Below are 22,644 nucleotides of genomic sequence, written 5' to 3'. Positions count from 1 at the left end.
AGCTAGACTAATGAAGGAAAAAATGAAAGAAATAAAATCAGAAATGAGAGGGGGGACATTACTGCTGACCCCACAAAAATAAAAAAGATCATCATAGGATACTATGAACAACTGTATGCCAACAAAATAGGCAACTTAAATGATCTCAGAAGAAATATATCTCAACAAACCAATCACAAGCCAAGAGATTGAAACAGTCATCTAAAACCTCCAAACATAGAAAAGCCCAGGACCATCTTGATTGATGTAGAAAAAGTATTTGACAAAATTCAGCATTCTTTCTTGATAAAAACACTGAAAAATAGGAATAGAAGGAAACTTCCTCAATATGATAAAGGGCATGTATGAAAAAAAAGAAAAAAAAACACAGGTAATATGGTACTCAATGGTGAAAGACTGAAAGCATTCCCATTGAGATTGTGAACAGGAAAAGGATGTCAACTGTCATCACTGTTACACAACATTAGCTACAAGTTATAGCTAGAGCAGTTAGGCAAGAAAATGAAATGAAAGTCATCCAAATTGGAAAAGAAGAAGTAAAGCTTTCATTATTTGTCAGTGACATGATCCTAGATATAGAAAGTTCCCAAAATCTACAGCTAAGATACTAGAACTAATAAACGAACTCTTCAGTGAGGCAGGGTATGAGTCAACACACTAAAATCAGTAGCGTTTCTATATACTGGTAATGAGCTATCTGAGGAGGAAATCAAGAAAAATATTCCATTTAAAATAGCAACCAAAATAATCAAATATTTTGGAACAAATTTAGCCAAGGATGCAAAGGACTTGTACAAAGAAAAGTACAAAACATTCCAAAAAGAAATCAAAGAAGACATAAATAAACAGAAGGACATTCCATGTTCATGGATTGGAAAACTATCATTAAAATGTCATTTCTTCCCCAATTGATTTACAGATTCAACACAATCCCAATCAGAATTCCAACAGCCTATTTTGCAGAAATGGAAAAGTCAATTATCAAATTTGTTTGGAAGGGTAAGTGCCCTGAGTAGCCAAAAACCTCTGAAACAGAAGAACAAAGTTGGTGGACTCAAATTTCTTGACTTTAAAGCATATTACAAAGCTACAGTGGTCAAAACAGGATGGCATTGGCACAAGGATAGATATTTTGACCAATGGGATTGAATTGAGAGTTCAGAAATAGACCCTTACATTTATGTCCAATTGATATCTCACAAATCTGTCTAATCCACTCAACTGGGACAGAATAGTTCTTTCAACAAATTGTACTGGGAGAACTGGATATCCATATGGAAAAAAGAAGACTCCTATCTCACACTATATGCAAAAAAATTAACTCATAATGGAACAAAGACCTAAATGTAAGAATCAGGACCTTAAAACTGCTCAAAGAAAATGTAGGGAAGCATCTTTAAGAACTTGTGGTAGGTAATTGTTTCTTAGAATTGATACCCAAAGACAAACAATGAAAGAAAAAATAGATAAGTGGGACCACTTCAAAATTAAAAACTTTTTGGGCATCAAAAGACTTTCTCAAGAAAGTGAAAAGACAACCTACTCAATGGGAGAAAATATTTGGAAAACATACATCTGATAAGAGTTTAATAACCAGAATCTATAAAGAAAACCTACAACTCAACACTTAAAAAGACAAACAACCCAGTTAAAAAATGGACAAAAGATTTGAATAAACATTTCTCCAATGAGGAAATAGAAATGGGTAAATATCACATGAAATGATGCTCAACATAACTATCTATTAGGGAAATGCAAATCAAAACCACAGTGAAATATCATTTCACATCTACGAGAATGGCTACTATTAAAAAAACAGAAAACTACAAGTGTTAGAGTGGATGTGGAGAAAGAGGAACACTCATTCTTTGCTGGTGGGAATGTAAAATGGTGCAGCTGCTGTGGAAGACACTTTGGAGCTTCCTCAGGAAGCTAAGTATAGAATTTCCATATGTTCCAGCAATCATGTTGCAAGGTATATGTATTTCAGAAGAACTGAAAGAAGAGACTTGAACAGACATTTGCACACTGATGGTCATAGAGGCATTATTTACAATGGCCAAAAGATGGAAGCAACCCATATGTCCATCAACTGATGAATGGTTAAACAAAATGAGTTCTATACATATGATGAAATATTATTCAGCTGTAAAAATGAATGAAGTCCTTATGCATGTAACAACATGGATGAATCCTGAAGACATTATGTTGAATGAAATAAGCCAGACACAAAAGGACAAGTATGATCTCACTATTATCAACTAATTATAATATACAAGCTCATAGAGTTGGACTCTTGAATATAGGTTACCAGGAGATCAGTTGGGGTTAGATAATGAGGAGTTGATATTTAACTTGTACAAAACTTCTATTTAGGCTGATGGTGAATGTTTGGAAATGGATGGTGTGATCCCTATTGTAGATTATGGACTATAGTTAATATTACAAGTATAAGAATGTTCTCTCATGGGTTGTAACAAATATATGATACAATACATGGTGATAATAATAGAGTGCTATATGGGAAAAAATACACCTAATGTAAATAAAGGATGACAGATGGAACAATTCTAATAGTATTTCATTATTGTAATAAAGGTAATGACTATTTAAAAAAATAGTGCAATTATAAAAAAAAAAAGTGCTATAATCAATTGTAACAAATGTTCCACACCAATTCAAGGTGTTGGTTGTGGACTGGTGTAAAGGAATCTTGTGTTTTGTGCATGATTGTTTTTAAACCCACAACTTCTCTAATAAAAAACAAAAACAAAACCAAAAATTGTCGGTAAGCAGTATTTATTTTGAAGCATAGATCTCCAAAATATGAGAAATAAAATAATGTGTAATCAGCTGGATATCTGTCCCCAAAGATACCAAGTCTTAAACCCCGGAACCTGCAGCTGTGATTAAGTTAAAACTCTAAAAACAAAATCATCCTGTATTATCCCGTTGGGCCCTAAATGCTTTCACATGTATCCTTGTAAGAGGGAAGCAGAGGGAGATTTAAAACAAACACACACACACACACGCATGCAAACACAGAAGGCAAAGTGAAGAAGAGAGAGATTTGAAGATGCTGGCCTTGAAGATTGGAATGATGTGTTCACAAGTCAATTAATATGTAGAACCACCAGAAGTTGGAAGTTGCAATGAAAATATTCTCCCTTAGCACCTCAGGAGAGAACTCAGCCTTGCTGACACCTTGATTTTGCCTCAATGATAATGATTTTAGACTTCTGCCCCCCCCCCCCCAGAACTGTGAGAGAATATATTTCTGTTCTTTTGAGCCACTAAGTTTATGGTAATTTGTTCTAGCAAACTTAGGAAAATAATAATGGCAAACATTATCTACTAAAGTGGCGTCTGTTAAGAACTTAATAAGACCAAAGCACTCTTCTCCCATTTAATGCATCACAGTATCCGAACTCGTCCTTTATAAAGTTTATTAGAACTAAAATGAATTATGTGATGGTTTAATGCATATCTCTCTAGACTAAAAACACTTTGAAGGCTGGGCTATGTCTCCAGAGCATCTTATTTACCAGGTACTTACATCAGAAATTTGTAAGATGAGTAAATAAATTAATGGTTTTGATCTAAAAAAGAATATATATAACAATCATAAATCAGAATCAAAGAAAAATATGGAAAATTTAGTATGATTTTTTTTAAAACCTAATTACCTAAAAAAAACCTGTGAAAATGAGACCACAATCATTAATCAGTCAAAGCACAATGGTTCCACTCACTCAACAAACATTTATGGAACACCTACCATATGCCAGATATTGTGCTAGCTCTGAGAGTTTCAAAGATAAATGAGCAAGCATCATGGATTTTACATTTATAAAATCATGTTTGTTCTCATTTTCCTCACATTTTATAACAAAAGTAAAAGGCAATAGAGCACTAAAAATAGCCAAAGTAAACATTCTAGTAAGTGTGGACCATTTGCAGCAACATCTTTATATATAAAGGGCACTTACCTCTGCAAAAGATGCTGAGGCTTTTCTGTTTATGGAATAACCTCAGACAAAGTAACCAAGGTTGATACAGTCTAAATATAAAGCAGTTGCAATTGTAAAAATTCCCTTTCAGGGAGGTGCTACATATGAAAATGTGCATGCTTGAATTCCAGGGTTCTGTTTCCTAATCCACAGTACTGTCCTAAATTTCTCATCCCATATATCCTAAATCCTCCTGGAAAGGTAACTACATTGCTTTGGCATTATAAAAACCTACAATAGTGAACAATGCAAACAGGTTTCTGCCTTCCTGATTGAAAAAGGAAAGCAGGGCTGAAATGGTCTTACTTGCTGTCTTCTAAAAAGTTGAAGAAAGTAAATGTGAAGGAGGAAGTGGATGGACAAGAAGAGGCTGGATTCTTTTCATGAGAACAAGAAAGATAGGCAGTAATTGACAAAATCAAAGCTGTTTCTAGAAGAACTTTGTTTCCTATCCAAACACATTTTTAAGCTCTCTGAGTTTAATTTCCAAGATTGAAAAATTATTAATTTATACTAGAAAGATTTTCCGTTTCTAGTTTGCATGGAACTAATTTCAGGAGGCACGCATATTACTCATCTATTTCTACTACCTCTAAGGGAAAAGTACTTAACTGCTTTCAAACATTCCTCAGAATACTAGTTTGGTAAAAGGAAGTATGCAAATATTTGCATTCACTTTCATTAACAAAAACTGGGAAAATGTTTTTAAAAATGAAAATCCTGGTTACTCTATAAAAAGAATAATAGTTTTCCATAGAAATACATTACCTTTTTTATTGCCGGCACCAAGGAGGTAGGCTGTAAGAACAATTAACAGTTCAGGCTAAAAGTGCTAGAACATGGAGGTAGAGAAGTGTGAACTTCTCTTGCTATATCTCCCAAGTTCCTATTATTACCAAGTTTCTTTCCCTCTCACTTCATTTCATCACCTCTAGCATTTCACTTCAGAGAGTGCAGAAAAATAAAACAGAAAAATTTAACATATATTCACACTATACTTTTGATAATCAAAATAGTTATATCCAGTCTGTCTGCCTGTGCTGACCAATAGTAGGATATATGAATAAAAATAAGTAGGAAAAGGATTTAAGATAATATTCCATTTAAAGTATAAAGAAATCCAAAAAAAGAAAACTTGTTAGTTATAATATTTCAGGAACTATAATTATGGCATCTTTCTAGGGACAAACAAAGGATTTCTGATAAGAAAAACTGGAATAAAATATATCAATCGATAAAATCTACATACCATACCATAAAGGATACACACTTGTGCAGGAATCTATGAATAAGATGCATATTACTACATATTTTAAAAATAAGGTAAAATTACTTTTAAAAATTTAATTTTCTTCCAATAGCTAGAATGAACATCAGTCCTTCTATTCATATATTATAGCTCAGTTTATCATCTTTGGTAGCCAAATTGAATTTGATATTTCCCACAAGGTAGACAATGCATTACATACTTATCACACCTTCTTGGAGATTATACAGAAATTAATCTTAGAAAAGAAGAAGTTACAGCAAAAGACATGGAAAGATTTTGACTTATAGGACAAAGTTAGGGCACCTTCAGTCATCTGGCCTCTATCTCAGTAAATTTAGAAGCAAGACTATTTTTCCTATATTTAGAATGGTGAGAACTGGATTATGGAAATTTCTGCAGTTAGAAAACACTTATTGACCATAGAATAAAGGTAAACATAGTGAGTGATTAGAGGTCACAGAAAAAGCAGCCCACCCAGACTTGTGGCTGACAGGTTTAGCACATAAATGTCACAGGAGATTTCTGGGGAACTGATAGATGAGCTGATCCTTAAAGAATGACAAGCAGCTAACCAGACAAAGTGAGAGATGAAAGGTTTGAAATGACAATGGGAACGAGGGAAAAACTGGAAATGCTATAAGGAATTCCTTATAGAGGAGTAGAAGCTTTGCCAAGTTCTTATAAGAATGCTGACAAGGTTAAATAGCTTAATTTGCAGTAAAGCTGGTCAGCCCAGTCTCCTGTTTGACTCCAACCCACTGCTTACTCTCCTTTCAGAAATAACCCTGCTCTGATTCCATTTATGTAACCAGTGATGCCTCACATGCCATCACCTGGAAGATGAGTACTCAGAGAGCCACCACCATGCCTGGAGTATTCCATGTGGTAGTGACATCCAGCATTTATGATACAGAGTAGGAATGATAGCGAAAGCATTGTTCTAACGGTTTACATTAGGAGCCTGGCTGTGGACTGGAGGAGGTGCTCACTGGAAATGTAATTGACCAGGAAATTGAGTAATACAAAAGTATCATTGGACATACTAATGTCATCAAGAATTATGCAAGAGGATTATGGAGAAGGAAATTACAAATTAGAAGCCAAAATTCATTAAGGTATTGTGAGAATATACTTTACATTGAGAGACAATAATAGCCATAATGGAAATACAGTGTCACAAGTGAAGTCTATGTATATGAAAAGAGGTAAAGTGAAAAATTTGGGAATAGATACTGTAAACTAAACAGCACATCTACCTTTATTTTACTTTATTTTATTTTATTTTATTTTATTTGTAACAGCTGATTTATTAGAATTAAATTCCTCTCTCAAAATAATTTAAATTCTTGGCCTCACATTATGTATAATCTACACAGGAAATTCTTAAAATTGGCTTAAGCCAGAGTATTTTCTTTAAATGCCACTGGGTAATGAGAAATGCAAAATCTCCAACAGAATAGATTTGCAAGAGGATATTTTTGAACAATGTGATGGGACTGAGAAAGATAGGGTTGCTATTTAGGGGGTGACTGAGAATTTGGGTTCAGCAGTCTGGCTTCATTGACATATGACCAGTGTACTAATGTAAGGTCATGTGCTCAGAAGGACCCCATACTTGGCATTTAATGCTCTTATGTAGCCATCATGAAATTCTTGATAATTTTATTTTTGCATTTGTGTTTTGTGAGTGAAGTCAATAGAAAAATGCAGTGTGTGTCTAGACTTCTGCCATCTCCTCTCCTCCCTGGGATGGATTCATGGGCTGGTTCCATTGATTGCTACCACCCTAGGACCCTCCTGGTCTCCTCCTCCCTACACCCCTGTCATAAACAGCCAGAGGGGACTGGGTATGGGTGTGGGGAGAGTTCAGTTGGGTATGCATGCCACATGGAATCTCAGGATGGGGCATAGTTGTGGTTATCTCTGCACAGGGTTTGCAGCATCATGTTCCCCTCAGTGGGCAGCTTGGTGGGAGCAAGTATCTCAGGCAGCTGTGATCCAGGTACCAAGCATATCCTGGTATGAAATTTGCAATCCCTTAGGGATTTCCCGTTCACTGTGGCTTGGAGCAGCAGTAGGATGTTGATTTCTCATCCGCTGGCTGTGCCAGAGTGTCAGTCTGGCACCTGATGAGAAGAGGAATCCAGCAGCCAGTGGGCTGTGAATTAACACATACAGAGTTGCGAGAAGGGGTCCCTCGGCACCTGTGAGGTCTGCACTCTGTGACATTAAGTAGTAAATTAAAAACAAAAGCAAAGAAACAAACAAAAAACATCAGGACTAGCTGACAGAGAGATAACAGAACACAAGAAAAGGACATTTTCTAATTTAATTACTGAAAGTGATTCCAATAAAATTTCAATAAGAATTTTACTGAATGTCTCAATGTAGGCTTTCCCAGAAACAGAACTTGAGATAAAGATTTGAGAGCAGCTAGTTCATTTGGGAGATAATCCCAAGAAATACAAGAAGGGGAATTGAAAAGAGAGACAAGAAGGGCATGAACACAACAAATGGTAGGACACGAGCAGGTTAGTGCAATGGAAAACTGTGGCTAGTCTTCCTAGAGAACTTTGGCAGAGTAGAACACAATCAGAATTGCCTAAATCCCATCACAGGGAGCAAGAAATCTGGGATAATTAAGCTCCAACTTCCATTGTCATCAGGCTGCTTCTGGGAATGTTAACCCCTCAGCATTCCCAGCCTGCCCTGTGAAACGGCTGAGATAAAGCATTTAGTTGTAGGGACCCAGGGGTGGGCAGGAGACAGTGGGGCCTTGTCCTGGATGGTAATGCTGAACAGAGCTGTCTGGGACACCAATGGGATCTGCTACCAGGAATGCTTCTTTAAACCCTCCAGTATACTGACAGTTGATCCTGAGGATGATGTCACTGAAGTAGGTCACACTAAATCATGAGCACACTACATGTTTTCTTCTTCCCAATATGTATATAGACATGAAACTAATAATGATCAACTCCAGCATCCTCAAAACTGTATTTGCCATTTAAAGTAAAAAGAATTTTCAAAAGCACAAACAGGTACCCATGTGTTTTACATAAAGACCCTGTTTCCTAATCTCCTCAATATACTTCTCTGTGTAAACATCAACAATCTCTCTCACCTCAGAATATTCTAAATACTATTAGCCCTCTGCATTCAACTAAGTGCACAGTGCTTTTCTCTGTATAAAGTTTTCATTTTTAGTTCAATCAGAACCAAATCCATAAACCTGTAAGCATCGATAGTGTCTTGCTATTCATAAACATATGATATGACTATTATTAATTTTCTTAATATTTGGAAAACATAATACATCTTCTGACATTTGTTAGAAATCACAAAAATAGACTCAAGTAGTCACAATGCAAGGGCTCATTAGGGGAATACTTATGCCTGGATAACTGAGAGGGGAAGTGGCATCATGTGTGGGCAAGAGCATGGATTCTGGAGACATAGTGCCTGGGTTTGAATCCTGTCTCTGTTGCTTATTACTGTGTGATCTTGATGAAGTTACTTCACTTCTCTGTACCTCAGTTTCTTTATTTGTCTTCATAGAACTTTTTTTTTTCTTTTTTTTCATAGAACTTTTTAAAGCTTAAATGGACTAATATTTATAATGTAATCAGCACATGCCTGCAACAAGATAAGAGTTATATAAGTATTAAATAAGATAAATTAGCCCCCCAAAAATTTACTTTTTACATTTTGGAGTATACACTCCATATTTGAGGTTGTTACTGGTGACTTGAAACTAGGGTCAGGCACTAACTTCACAAAGGTCAAAAGAGGCCAGAAAAGTCTAAAAATCCACTGTGAAAAGAGCAAAGGGAACTTCACAAGGAAATTGATAGGATAATCCCTATAATCTACTGGTAACACTATAAGCAGTCCTTGCTGATTAGAATATGAAGTCTCCTGAGTTTCTGGATTTATGCTGTAGACTTCAAATATTTATTTCATCCTTTATCTGAATTACAAAGTACCACCAATATTAATTAAATATGTAATCTCTGTCTTAGATAAGCTAATTCAGAGAATAAAAATTTCCTAATCACTTTTACGTGGTTAGTTAAGCTTTGATGCCAGAACTATATATAGGTGCAGCAAGAAAGGAAAACAACAGGCCAATTTCACATGCAAATACAGATGAAAAAGTTATAAGCAAAATATTAGTACACCAAATGTAAAAATGTGTGTATATGCACACACATATATGCATAGTTATATATATAAATATATAGTAAGACTTACACATATGTATGTATCTTTATAATTATAATCAAGCTAGGTCACAACATTTACCAATTTTAAAAGGAAAAATTATGTGACTATCCTGATGAATGGAAAAAATATTAATAGATTTAAACAAACAATTAGGATTTTAAAAATCCTCTTAATAAACTAGTAATATATGGAAATTCTCTTTATTGGATAAACTTGATATACCAGATCTTTGTAAATTCATTTTCAAAGAAGTATGAGAAACATTGCTTTAAAAATAGTAAGACAAAGATGGCTGCTCACGCCACTTCTATTCAATATTGTTTTGCAGGTTCTAAGCTACAGACTAAGAAAGGAAAGAAAATAAAGCATGTTAATTTGGAAAGAAAAACAAATTGTCATTATTTGCATATTATATGATTGCCTATATAAACATCCAATTCAATCATGAACTATTAAAACCAATAAAAGAGCTTAACAATGTCTCTTCATACAAAAGCCAATAATCAATAATAAAGTTTGTTCTACACATTGGCATCAAAACATCACAAATTGCAAATATTAATTAGTATCATATACAATAGCAACAATTTTTTTTAAATTCCTAAGAATAAATCTAACAAATATGAGTATATACATTCAGAAAATGATTTAGAAAAAAATGTATTACTAATAAAAGGCATAAAATGCAATCTAAATGAATAGGTAAATATATAATGTTCATAGATAGAAAACATTAATATAGTAAAGATGACAATACTTTCTAAAATAATGAAAAAATTCCAAGTACTTTTAAATAAACCTCACAGTATGATTGGTTGTTTTTATTGTTCTTTAGTATAAATTGATAAGAAAATTAGAAAAACAATGTGTACAGAATAGCAAAGACCAAGATTAATCTAGAGAATTTTGAAGACTGAGATGGGGAGACTTAATCTATCAGCTATCAGGATTAATCATAATCCTATGCTCATTTAGACGGTGTAGCATAGACAAAAAGGCTAGCGGAAATGATAGTCCCAAATCAACCCTATGCATGTAGAGAATCCAAGTATATGACAAAAGAAGCATTACAATTCAATGGGGAAAGAGTGTACTTTCAATACTCAGCCAGTAGTGTTGGGCAGTTTTTTTAAGTGGGAAATAAAATAAGTTTCTGTGGATTCCCATTCACCTAATTGCATTGCATTTGAAGTAATAAGGACCAAAATGTGAAAACTAAAACAAAACATCTTACAAGGACATATCAGAAAATCTATTTATAACTCTCCATGAAGAAAGGATATTTTAAACTACACACTAAAACCATACATTATTCAAAAGAAAAGAATGATACGTTTGATTATATTAAAATAAAATATACTTGTAATAAAAAGCCATAATCAAAGTGAAAAGCCAAACCAAAGACTGAAAGAAAATATAAACAGCAGAAAATTAGTATCTGAAAACAAGAGAAAGATGATATACTTCCAATAGCAAAATATGCCAAGGTCATTTTAAGAGAAACTAATGATTTATATATAAAATAGTGGATACTTTTTTCATGCCTGTTAGAAAGTCAAAACATTAACAAAGCTTTAATATTGAGACTGGTAAGAATATGGAACTACAGGTACTTTCCTATACTCTTCAGGCAATGTGTAGGAGAGTTTAAGCGACATATATTCTCCAGGTCAGCAATTTATTAGCAGATACACATTTAGAGGGACACTTGTATTTGTGGATTAGAGTATAAATACATACACATAGATACGGACATGAATGCTTATTGTTTCATTGATTACAATGGAAGAATATTAGAAACAATCTATGTAACCATAGAGAGGATCATAGCCAAATGGGAACATAACTGAATAATCTATAGCAGATAATGGGAATGACCTATATTAATTGAAAATATTGATACATTTCAAAACATAATATTGAGCCCAATATGTTCAATTTTATGCCATCTATAGTTACTTTAAAACATGAAAAATAATAATGTATAACATGCATACACAAGATTATAGAAAATAAACAAAAATAAGCATATGAATGATAAATGCCAGGTCAGGAGTGTGGTTCTCTCTGGGAAGAGAGGAATTTGCAAGGGATGAACATGGAGTTTAATTCTGTCTGTAATATTTTATTTTTTAAAAAGAAGCAAATATCATAAAATGCTAAGACAGATGAAGCTGGGCATTGACTATGTGAGTGATTTTTTTCATTATTCTTCATATAATTTTAGATGCAGAAAATATTTTACAATGAAGTATTACTAATAGTGACAGATAGGGGTCAGGGATGGAGGGAGGAGATTACAAAGGGGTATGAGGGAACTCTGAGTTGGTGAATTCTGTCTTGAGAGGTTATGGTTGCATCATTCCATGTATTGTCACATAACAGAATTGTACACTTGACACAAGTAATTTTTATTATATTTTATTATATATCAATAAAGCTCATTAAAAGCAAATCTTCTTGGGCCATCAAACCCTAAAAAATGGCATGGAGTTACTATTCCTCTGTAAGGGTTCCCTTACAGAGTCTCTCTGCTCTGCTTTATTATTTGGGTCTCTCTCTGCTCTATTATTTAGTTTCTTTCTACAACTTTCTTTCTCTACATCTTTCTTTCTCCTCATCATCTCATTGTCTTTCTCTGTTTTGCCCTCTCAGTAGCTATCTTTGCTGTTTTCTATCGCTGTCTTCCATTGTCCCTACTGCTAGCATCACATTGCCTTTCACTTCTCTGATAACAGTAAGCCCTACTTAAACCTGACTATGATAGAGCTCAAATCACTTCCCAGTTCCCTTACCCCCCTTTTTTTCCTGTTCCTTACCTACATACTCTGCTGCTGACCCCAATCTGGACAAGGTATGGGGAGAAGAGGACCAGCTGATTATTTCTTTAAGAGACAAAGATGCAATGGGAAGGGCAAGGATAATATGTAGGGCTGTTGGATCAACCATGATAGCTAAATTGACTAGAATATTTCACTGAGGCTGTGTGATCAGGGAAATATAGAGAAATCAGATATTAGTATAGACAAATCAAAAGTATAAACAGGAGCTCTACACTGTAACACCTCATTATTGCCTAAATGTAAGGGATATTGCACTTGAATTCCAAGTTAAGAATTCTGTGCATTCACACTTTATGCCAACATTAGCTCTTTAATGTCTTACCAGCTTTTTGATTTTGTTAGCCCTACAAACTTTTATTCTGTGGTTTACTTGTCCTTCATTCTCCGACCCCCTACTTCATTTCTCCGCTCACAGTTGTGAAGTTAACGTAACAAGCATTCTCTAGCACATCTGTGTACGATGATAGAAACTAGGGTGTTCAAAGGGATTGAGACACAGGTGGTGTACTCAAGGCTGTGATAGGTTTGGGGGAGAAATATATCTTTTCCCCTTACATTTCTGAGATGCTTAGACTAGCAGCCCAATAACTGCAAGTAGGAGCAGAATTAAATAAATAAATAAATAAATAAATAAATAAATAAATAAATGAATAAACATATTCTACTAAGTTTGACACTGAAATCTGAGAACAGAGAGACAAGCAAAAAGCAGTTCCTGCCCTTAAAAAGCTTACAAGTTAGGGCTGTGCTTTTTGCTATCAGTAATGGAAGCTCACTCACATAAAAATCAAAAAGGAAAAATTCCCAAACTTGGAGTCTGGGCATTAGGGACACAGCATTTGTCCAGAATCAAATTTTATCTGGAAAGCTTCTCTGTTCACACTGGGGAGGAAGAAGGGGATGGTCATGTTTTGCTTTGATAAGGTGGTTGTTCTCTTGCAATATCATAGCTTATAGCTAAAACGGCACTTCCTGTTATAACACACACATGCTCCATCAGCTTACATTAGCTTGGCTCTTATATATGAAGACTGCTGGATTTGTTTTTCTTTGTAAACTGTCCCCACAAAAAGCAAAGTTATTATAAAAAAGATGCTTCTGGCAAACTGAGCTTGGCATTCTCAGGGGATAATCCTTTCCCTACTCTGCTTAAAAAGGGTGAAATGTTAAAGAAAAATGACCATAAAACTAACTAATTTGCTTTCTTTCAGATTTCTGATGTAGCATGATATAGTCAGAGATCAGTAAATTTGATGGGGAATTAAGGACAAGCCTTAGATCTGACCAACACAAAGAAAGTATCTCTAGATTGCCTTTCTTCTCCCAAAGCATATCATCAACACTTATTCTTTTATTACTTCCTCTACCTCGCGTAATTTCTTTGGTAACACCATAAAAATATCAACTGGAGAACAAAGATAAAGAATGTTTCAACAATTTATTAGATTTTACCATGACTTTTCCATTCTACAGCAGAAAATATATATATATATATATACACAAATATCATATGCCCATTAAAAGCACTAAAATTGCCATTTGTTATTACTTTATAGAGAATACTTTGCATATGAATTATGATATAGTTTTATATGATTTTAATAAAAGTAGGAACGCTAAGAATAAGGAAAATGAAAAAAAACAAAAGCTTACCTTTTATTAAAACTTTTATAATCACCATGAGTGTCCCAGAAAAAAGAAAAAATAAATAAATTTAGCTATTTATATTCATTTTTGTTAACTTTGAATTCTTAAAAGAATTCTGACAGAAAATTAGTAGCACCATAACTCTTAATAGTAACTATAGCTGAAAAAGGACAGGAATTCATGGAAAGGACAAATAATAGTACATTCTGGGAAATTTTCATTTTTATACCTGGTGATGCCTAACATTAATTGGAGAGGATGTTTAATGTTAAATGCAAACAATCTTAAGAAAAAGCCAAAAATATTTTTTCCCTATGGATAAAGGATAGTCACTGAATGCTGCCTAACTTTACCTGCTACTTTGTATATTGAAATCATAACTTTTCAGGATCCCTTAACTTATCTGGGTTCAGTTTCATGTTAGTAGACTTCAATTAATATATAAGGGAGTATTAGAGCCAAACAATTACGAATTTCTAAACTAAAAATAGGCTTTGTGAGGTGACTCTCAAAACACAATGGCATTGGAACTTACATTTCTAATTTTATAAGGGCTAATTGTAAATGACACATTAAAATTTTTCCCTGTAATTGAAAGACTCATCAGTTGCCACAAACACCAGGAAATGGGTCGGGTTAAAAAAAAACGGGAATATATTACCTCTCAGGTTTGAGGCTAAAAGAATGCCCAGGTCAAGGCATCATAAGGGCAACGCTTTCTTCCTAAGGGATGGTTTCCTGGGGCTGGCTGCTGGCGATCCTTGATCCTTAGTTTGTCACATGGCAAGGCACCTGACGGCAGGCCCTGGTCTCTCCCTTCTCTTTTGGGTTCCATTAATTTTCAGCTTCTTGCTTCCTATGACTTTCTCTCTTTCTGTCTGAATTTCATCCTGCTTATAAAGGACTCCAGTAAGAGGATTAATACCCATTTTGATTAACTGAAGTAACTTCATCAAAATGTCTTATTGACAATGCGCTCACATCAACCGGGATGGAATAAGTTTAGGAACTTGTTTTTCTGGGGTAAATACAGCTCAAAACCATCACAATGTTAGATTAAAAACTATGCTCAGAACATAAACAAGAGTTTATAAAGAATGATGAAAACTAAAGCAAATGTTTCTAGACAATTATTGTATTTAGACAGTTTCTGGTCTCTTAGCTATATTTGATTCACTAGTTAAGCTTTATAGTTCAGTATTTTAGATAAGTCTACCCTTGGTTTTAAGGCATATAAATATAGGGCATTGTATTGGAAATCACATAGCAGTGGTTTGTTCAGTTGGTGTATGGCCACTATTCTTGGTATTAATAAAATAAAATATTTATTATTTATCAGTTTCTAAGACACATGAGGCCTGTACTGTGGAGCCGATAAGTCTGATTAAATGCAAGAAAGTACATAGCATTACTGTGGGCTCTCAGGTGGCTACAAATCCAGCTCGTCTTCTTTAACAGCTTAACTCTTAACTCCTGTAATATGTTCCCTATTTGATCGCAGCACTGAAACAAGAGAAGCATATCTGAGAATTCAACTACAAATCAATTCAATTTACTGCATGTCTTTAGCTGCTAAACTCCAGGATAAAGCTACCATTTATATAAAACCCATACACATAAGTCAGCAATGTGCTTTTACTTTGATTGCATATCAAGTTACATGGGTATTTAACTGAACAATAGTTGTATTATAGTAAATTTTAAATCCAAGAAACATTTGATGAAAATAGACTGCTCTAATTAACACTTACCATTTGCAATTCTGAGTCACATTCACATAATTCATTCCTATACATCTTTAAGATGCATAAAATTTCAGTTAAAAAATACATTTCCATAAAAGTATTCATTTCATGCATGCTTTTGAAGAAAGAGATAATGTTCTTACCTTTGATTCTATTGTGAATGCTTAGTGTGGTGGTTTGTGGCCATATGTACCTTAGAAAAACATGTTCTTAAATTTAATCCACTCCTGTGGGTGTGGACCTGTAGTAAATAGGATGAGATTATTCAGCAAACCTGTGACTGAGCTCAATTAGAATGGGTCATAATCCTCTTACTGGAGTACTTTATAAACTGGATGAATACAGATAGAAGCAAGAAGCACAGAACAAAAGGCTGAAAGTAACGAAAGCTGGAAGAGAAAGGAGAGACCAGCAGGCACTGCCACGTGCTGTGCCATACAGCAGAGGAGCCATGGATCACCAGCAGCTGGTTTTCAGGAAGAAGGCAGCACAATGATGATGCCTTGATTGGGACATCTTCTGTCTCAACACTGTAAGCTAATTAATTCCCATTGTTTAAGCCAACCCATTTAATTTTATTTGGTTTGAGCAGGATAGAAATCTAAAACAGATTTTGGTACAAGAAGAGTGAGGTGCTACTATTGCAAATACCAAAAATGAAGAAATGGCTTTGGAATTGGATAATAGCTAGTGGCTGAAAGGATTGTGTGGTGCTTCACAGAAAAGGCCTAGAATGCTTTTAAGAGACTGTAGAAATATGGATACTGACGGTGCTTCTGATGAGGCCTTAGCAGAAAGTGATGAATGTGTTATTGGAAACTGGAGAAAAGGTGATCCTTGTTTTAAAATGGCAGAGAACTTGGTGAAGCTGAATTCTGATGTTGGATGGAAGGCAGAATTAGAAAGTAATGGGCTTAGATATTTAGCTGAGGTGATTTCCAAGATAAGTATGGTACCTGCAACCTGGTTTCTCCTTGCAGGTTTTAGTAAAAATGTGAGAGGGAAGAGATAAGCTGAAAACTGAATGAATTCCTGGATACAAAGAAACCAGAAATTGATGTCTTGGAAAATTCGGAGCTTCCAGAAAGTGAGTCCCCAGAGAATAGTGCTCCATATGAGGGTTTAACTGAATATGGATCCAGTCAGCCATTTCAGTGCAAGTCAGGATTGGAGGTACAGTTATCCAGGAAGGATATGTGGAAAATTCTTTGGTCTGATGGTTTGGACCCTGTGAATGGCATGCAAAACCAAAAAGGTTTTGTGTGAAATCTATATGAATGGAACCACTGCCTGCCTGGACCAAAAGGGACAGATTGAAGGAAAAATCACTTCAAGGGCAGAACCATGGTAGCTAAGGTCCAGACCAAGGACATCTCAGGCCAAGAGAGCAGACCCACTCACATTTGTGAAAAGTGTAGGTCAGCTCTGGCAGTTGGAGATATTGGGCCTTTCACCTCATTGTTTAGGAAGAGTGCTATCACTCAAGTGTTCTCAGAAGTACAGCCTGTGCCCGGGGATTCAGGAGAGTGTGGTCATCAATCCAATGCTTCAAGTGGGTGGAGCCTTCCCACCAGTGTTTGGGGAGAGCATGGCCACTGCACAAGCACTTGGAAGGTGTGGAATGCTATTGCCTTAAGCCTGGAGAGCAAAACATCATTCCATAAATGGCTCTCAGACCTTGAAATATGCAGGGTTTAAGAACTGTTTGGGACCCATGACCCCTGTTTTCCTAACAATTTCTCCCTATGGGAATGGAAATGTTTATCCTATGCCTGCCTCTCCTTTGTACATTGGAAGTAGATAACTTGTTCTCCAGGTTTCACAGGGCTACAGGCTGAGGGGAATTGTGCCCCAAGACAGACCACACCTGAAGCTGATTTTGATGAGACTTTGTACTAAGCACTGTTTCTGAAATGATTTAAGACTTTAACTAGTGTTACAGAATGAATGTGTTTTGTATATGAAAAAAAAATATGTCTTTTTGGAGTCAGGAGGGCAGAGTTTGGTGGTCTGAAGCTATATGTATTCCAGGAAAACATGTTTTTATATTTCATCCATTCCTGTGGGTGTGGACCCATTGTAAGTAGCACATTTTGATGAGGCTTCTTTAGTTAGGGTGTGATCCACCTCAGTCAGAACTGGTCTTAATCCTCACTGGAGCCCTTTATAAATGGAATGAATACAATAGGTAGACAGAAAGCCATGGATGCAAGACACTGAAAGCAAAAAAAGCTGGAAGACAAGGGAGCAACAAGTAGATGCCACCATGTGACTTGCCATATAGCAGAAGAGCCAAACATTGCTGGCAGCCAGTCTTTGGGAAAAAGCATCACCTTGATGATGTCTTGATTTGTACATTTTCTTGGTCTCAAAACTGTAAGCTAAAAAATTTCCTTTGTTTAAGCCCATGCAATTAAACATATTGCTTTGAGCAGCCTGGGAAGCTAAAACACTCAGGAAGAATATGATGCCTATTTGTTTAAAAGTAGTTAACATTAGTTACTCTACTTGCTGGGGTGATTTATCCAAATTCCCAAAGGGAAATTGGACTGTTACTGCACAAGGCAGGTAAAGAAGAGTATGCCTATAATATGGGCAATCCCTTAGGTTTTCTCTTAGTACTGCTATGCCCTGTGATTAAAGTCAATGGAAAACTATAACAACCCAATCCAGGCAGGGCTATTAATCACCCAGAACCTTTAGAAATAAAGATTTGGATTACCCCACCAGGCAAAGAACTATAGCCAGTTGATGTGCTTGCTGAGGGTAAAGGGAATATAGAATGGGTATGAATAAGGTAGTGAATAAATACAAGCTGCAACCACATGATCAGTTACAGAAATAATGACTATAATGGTATTAGCATTTCTAATATCTAATATTTCCTATACAGTATTTCTTCCTTGTTTCATTATGAATATATTTGTATATATACAAAAAGCAAACATCTGTTTTTCCCCTCTTTTCTCCTTATCAAATGAATTCTTTAACTTTATGTCATAGTATTTATTTAAGTTACAGGATATCAATGATAAGAGTGAACATTACCCAAGACTTATGTCCTCTTCTGGAGAAAGTGTTAGTGCATTTCAGGTTATACACAGGGCAGTTGTAGTATATTAGGTAAAAGGATGACTATGATATTGTCTTTATTTAGAGATTAAGTATAGTTTAAGGAGCTGTGTATGGGCATCAAGTTGACAGGTGGTACACTGTAATGGTTAAATTCATGTATTAACTTGGCTAAGTTATGGTGTCCAGTTGTTTGGTCAAGCAAGCACTGGCCTGATTGTTATTGTGAAGGCATTTCATAGATGGATTTACATCATTGTCAGTTGATTACATTCATAGCTGACTGCATATACAATGAACAAAGGAAATTCCCCTCAGCAATGAAAGGAGTCTCCTCATTCAATCATTTGGAGGTCTTCTTGCCTCTTCTTCAGCCAGCCGGGTTCTCCTGGGAAATAAAATGTCACCTTCATTGGCGTTTCCAGCTTAGCATCTGCCCTGCAAAGTTTGGGCATGCCAGATTTCAGAATCACCTTGTTTCATTTTCAGCTTTCAGCCTATCATCTGGAATTTGGACTTGCCTATCCCGACTGATACATGAGCCAATTCTTATAATATATGTCTTATTCATTTAAATATATTCACACTCACATACATATATGCATGTACACATATATATGTATGTATGTATCCTGTCAGTTCTGTTTCTCTGGAAAACCCTGAGCATATTCAAGCATATTAACGTATCAGTAAATGTCTAGGAGAAAATGCTCTGGGTGTAGGCCTGCAAATAGCCAGATTTGGGAAGTTGCAAGAGAAGAAGCAGTCAAAATTAAAAGATCTTTGGCAAGATGCCTGCAGTCAGGGATGTAAGTCTAAAGTCATCTTACAATAATTGGGAAGTCCCTGCACGAGTATGTTTCCCAGAGTGCATGCCAGTATCTTTTTGTTTTGGAGAGAGAGAGAAAGAAAGAGAAAGATGGAAGGGAAAAACTAAAATTTTAAGGGAAATGTTTTAAAGATATTTCCATAAAAGATAAAAATTGATTATATTCCTTTAATCAGGGCTAAAGGGAATTTATAGATTGTATTAGAAAAAAAAATCTCACATTTCCATGAACTTCTTAAAGATTTGGGGGTAGATTTTACTGCTTTTATAACTGTAGTATCTCAATGGGATATTCCCATTGGGACCATGCATAAAAGAATCCATTCCCTTGCTTTTTTGGACCCTTTGTGTTGTGTAAATAACAAAGTGGTTATTTGCTGAAATTTTCTGCTGTGCCTGAAACTGTGTTCCCAAAATGTATTTATGGCAACTTGCTCCATAATCTTCCAGAAGCCAAGGGCAAAGCACAGACATCTCTCTGAGTAAGGTTAAATGATTTACTATGCAAGTCATAAGAGACTGGTAAGCTGTTTACCTGTATAGTTGTAACACTTTGCATTCCTACTATCAGTGTATGAGAGCTCCAGTTGCTCCACATGCCTTCCAAAACTTGATACAGTTAAGTCTTTTTAATTCTTTGCATTCTAAAAGGTGTGCAGTGCTTTCTCACCAGGTTTTATTTTACATTTCACAATGACTAATGATATTGAGACCCTTTTCATGTCATTATTTGCCTCTCTGAGGCTCCTTGGGTGAACTGAAATGTTCACTAAAGTAGTTTGCTCATTTTTGTATTGGGTTCTCTTTTTTCACATTACTGCATTTTGAGAGTTCTTTATATTCTCTCAATAATGTCTTTACCAGGTGTTTGGTTTACTAATGCTACTGTTTTGCAAAACACCAGAAATGGATTGGCTTTTATAAAGGGGGTTTATTTCATGACAAAATTACAGTCTTAAGGCCATAGATAAGTCATCAACAGTAGGGTACCTTCACTGAAAGATGGCCATTGGCATCCAGAAAACCTCTGTTAGCTCAGAAGGCACATGGCTGGCATCTGCTTGCTTCCAGGTCGTGATTCAAAATGGCATTCTCCAAAATGTTGCTCTTGGGGCATTTTCCCCTCTGTTAGCTGCAGCTCTTCTTCAAAATGTCACTCTCAATTGCTCTCGGGTCCTCCTGTCTGTGAACTCCTTTATACAACTCCAGTGATCAAATTACCACCCACCTTGAATGGGCAGGGTAACACCTCCATGGAAATTATCCAATCAAACGTTTCACTCACAGTTGATTGAGTCACATCTCCATGGAAACACTCAATCAAAGTATTCCAATCCAATCAACACTAATATGTCTGCCCCACAAGATTGCATCAAAGAACATGTTGTTTTGGGGGACATAACACATCCAAACCAGCACACCAGGTATGTGTTTTGAAATTATTTTCTCCTAGTCTGTGGCTTGTCTTTTCATTCTCTTAACAGAATATTTTGAAACCCAGAAGTTCCTAACTTTTATGAAGTATAGTTTATCAATTATATTTTTTTATGGAGCCTGCTTTTAGTACTGTATCTAAAACATCTTATTCTAACCCAAGGTCAGCAATATTTTTATGTATGTTTTTGACTAGAAGTTTTATAACACATTTTGGGTTTTCTTTTGTCTATGTTTAAACAAATGAATCAAAACTTTTGTTTCATATATTTGTGTTTGTTTTACATATGGATATCCAATTGTTCCTGTACCATTTGTTGAAAAGTCTATCTTTCATAAATGAATTGCTTAGTATCTTTCTTGAAAATCCATTGACATTACATGTGTGTATGCATTTTTTTGATTCTGTATTCTGTTCCATTTATATATTTGTATATATTTAAGCAAATATCATATTGTCATGATGAGGATAGTTGCATAAGTCTTGAAATCAGTTAGTATACATTCCCCAATTTTTTCTTCTTATTCAAAGTTATATTGTTTATTCTAGCTCCTTTAAATTTACACATAAATTTTAGAGCCTGAATGTCAGTTTTTGCAGCAAATGCTGACGAGATGAGATTTGGAATTGGATTTCACTGAATGTGTAGATCAGTTTTGGAAGGATTGGTATTTTATTGGTATTGAGATTTTCAATCCATGGACATGTATATCACTCAACTTATTTAAGTCTTATTTAATTCTTCTCAGGAATGTTTTATCATTTTCAGTTTATAGGTCCTATATCTCTTAGTCAGGTCTATTATTAAATAGTCGATACCACTGATATTATTATGAGTATCTTAAAAATTTACTTAACTTGTTCATTGCTAAAATGGAGAAATAGAATTGATTTTCGTGTACTTATTTTGTAAACTGCCACCTTACTAATTCACTTGTAAGTTCTAGAAACTATTTCATAGATTCCATAGGATATTTTACATAAATGATCATATTATTTGTCAAAAAGGACAATTTAACTTTCTCCTTTCTAATCTGGATGTATAAGTAAAATGTATATCAACAATATCTTTAAGGTTGGAGGGATAAATGGAAATAAACTGTATAAAACATTTATATTACATTTAAAGTGGTATAATAACTTGAAGTTAAAGTGTGATAGTTTAAGTATGTATACTATCAACCCTAAAGCAATCACTAAATAAAAAAACACAAAGTTATAGCTAATAAACCAACAAAGGAAGTAAAATGTAATTCTAGAAATATGTGATTAATCCAAAAGAAGAAAGAAAAAGTGGGAAAAGGGAGTAAAGAGCAAAAGGGACAAAGAGAAAACGTAGATATATTAGAGACATCCTTAAACTTATCAATGATGACATTAAATGTAAATGGTCTCAACCGGGATTTGCCAAGTTTTTTACTGTAAAGGGCCAAATAGTGAATATTTTCATCTTTGTGGACTATATGGATTCTGTTGCATCTATTCAACAGCTATATACAATATGTAAATGAGTGGGAATGGCTGTGTTCCAATAAAACTTTATTATTTAATAAAAGGGGGGACTAG

The 22,644-nt window shown here is 35.0% G+C and overlaps 1 pseudogene; it reads right to left on the bottom strand.

Annotated features, from left to right (window-relative positions):
* Window positions 1–7,263: 7,263 nt before the first annotated feature.
* LOC119513370 overlaps window positions 7,264–22,644 on the bottom strand; it is a 118,826-nt pseudogene continuing 103,445 nt past the window's right edge.

This window comes from Choloepus didactylus, chromosome 2 (genome assembly GCF_015220235.1).
Source record: "Choloepus didactylus isolate mChoDid1 chromosome 2, mChoDid1.pri, whole genome shotgun sequence".
In the NCBI taxonomy this organism is placed as follows: Eukaryota; Metazoa; Chordata; class Mammalia; order Pilosa; family Megalonychidae; genus Choloepus; species Choloepus didactylus.
This window is presented reverse-complemented; position numbering and strand designations above follow the sequence as displayed.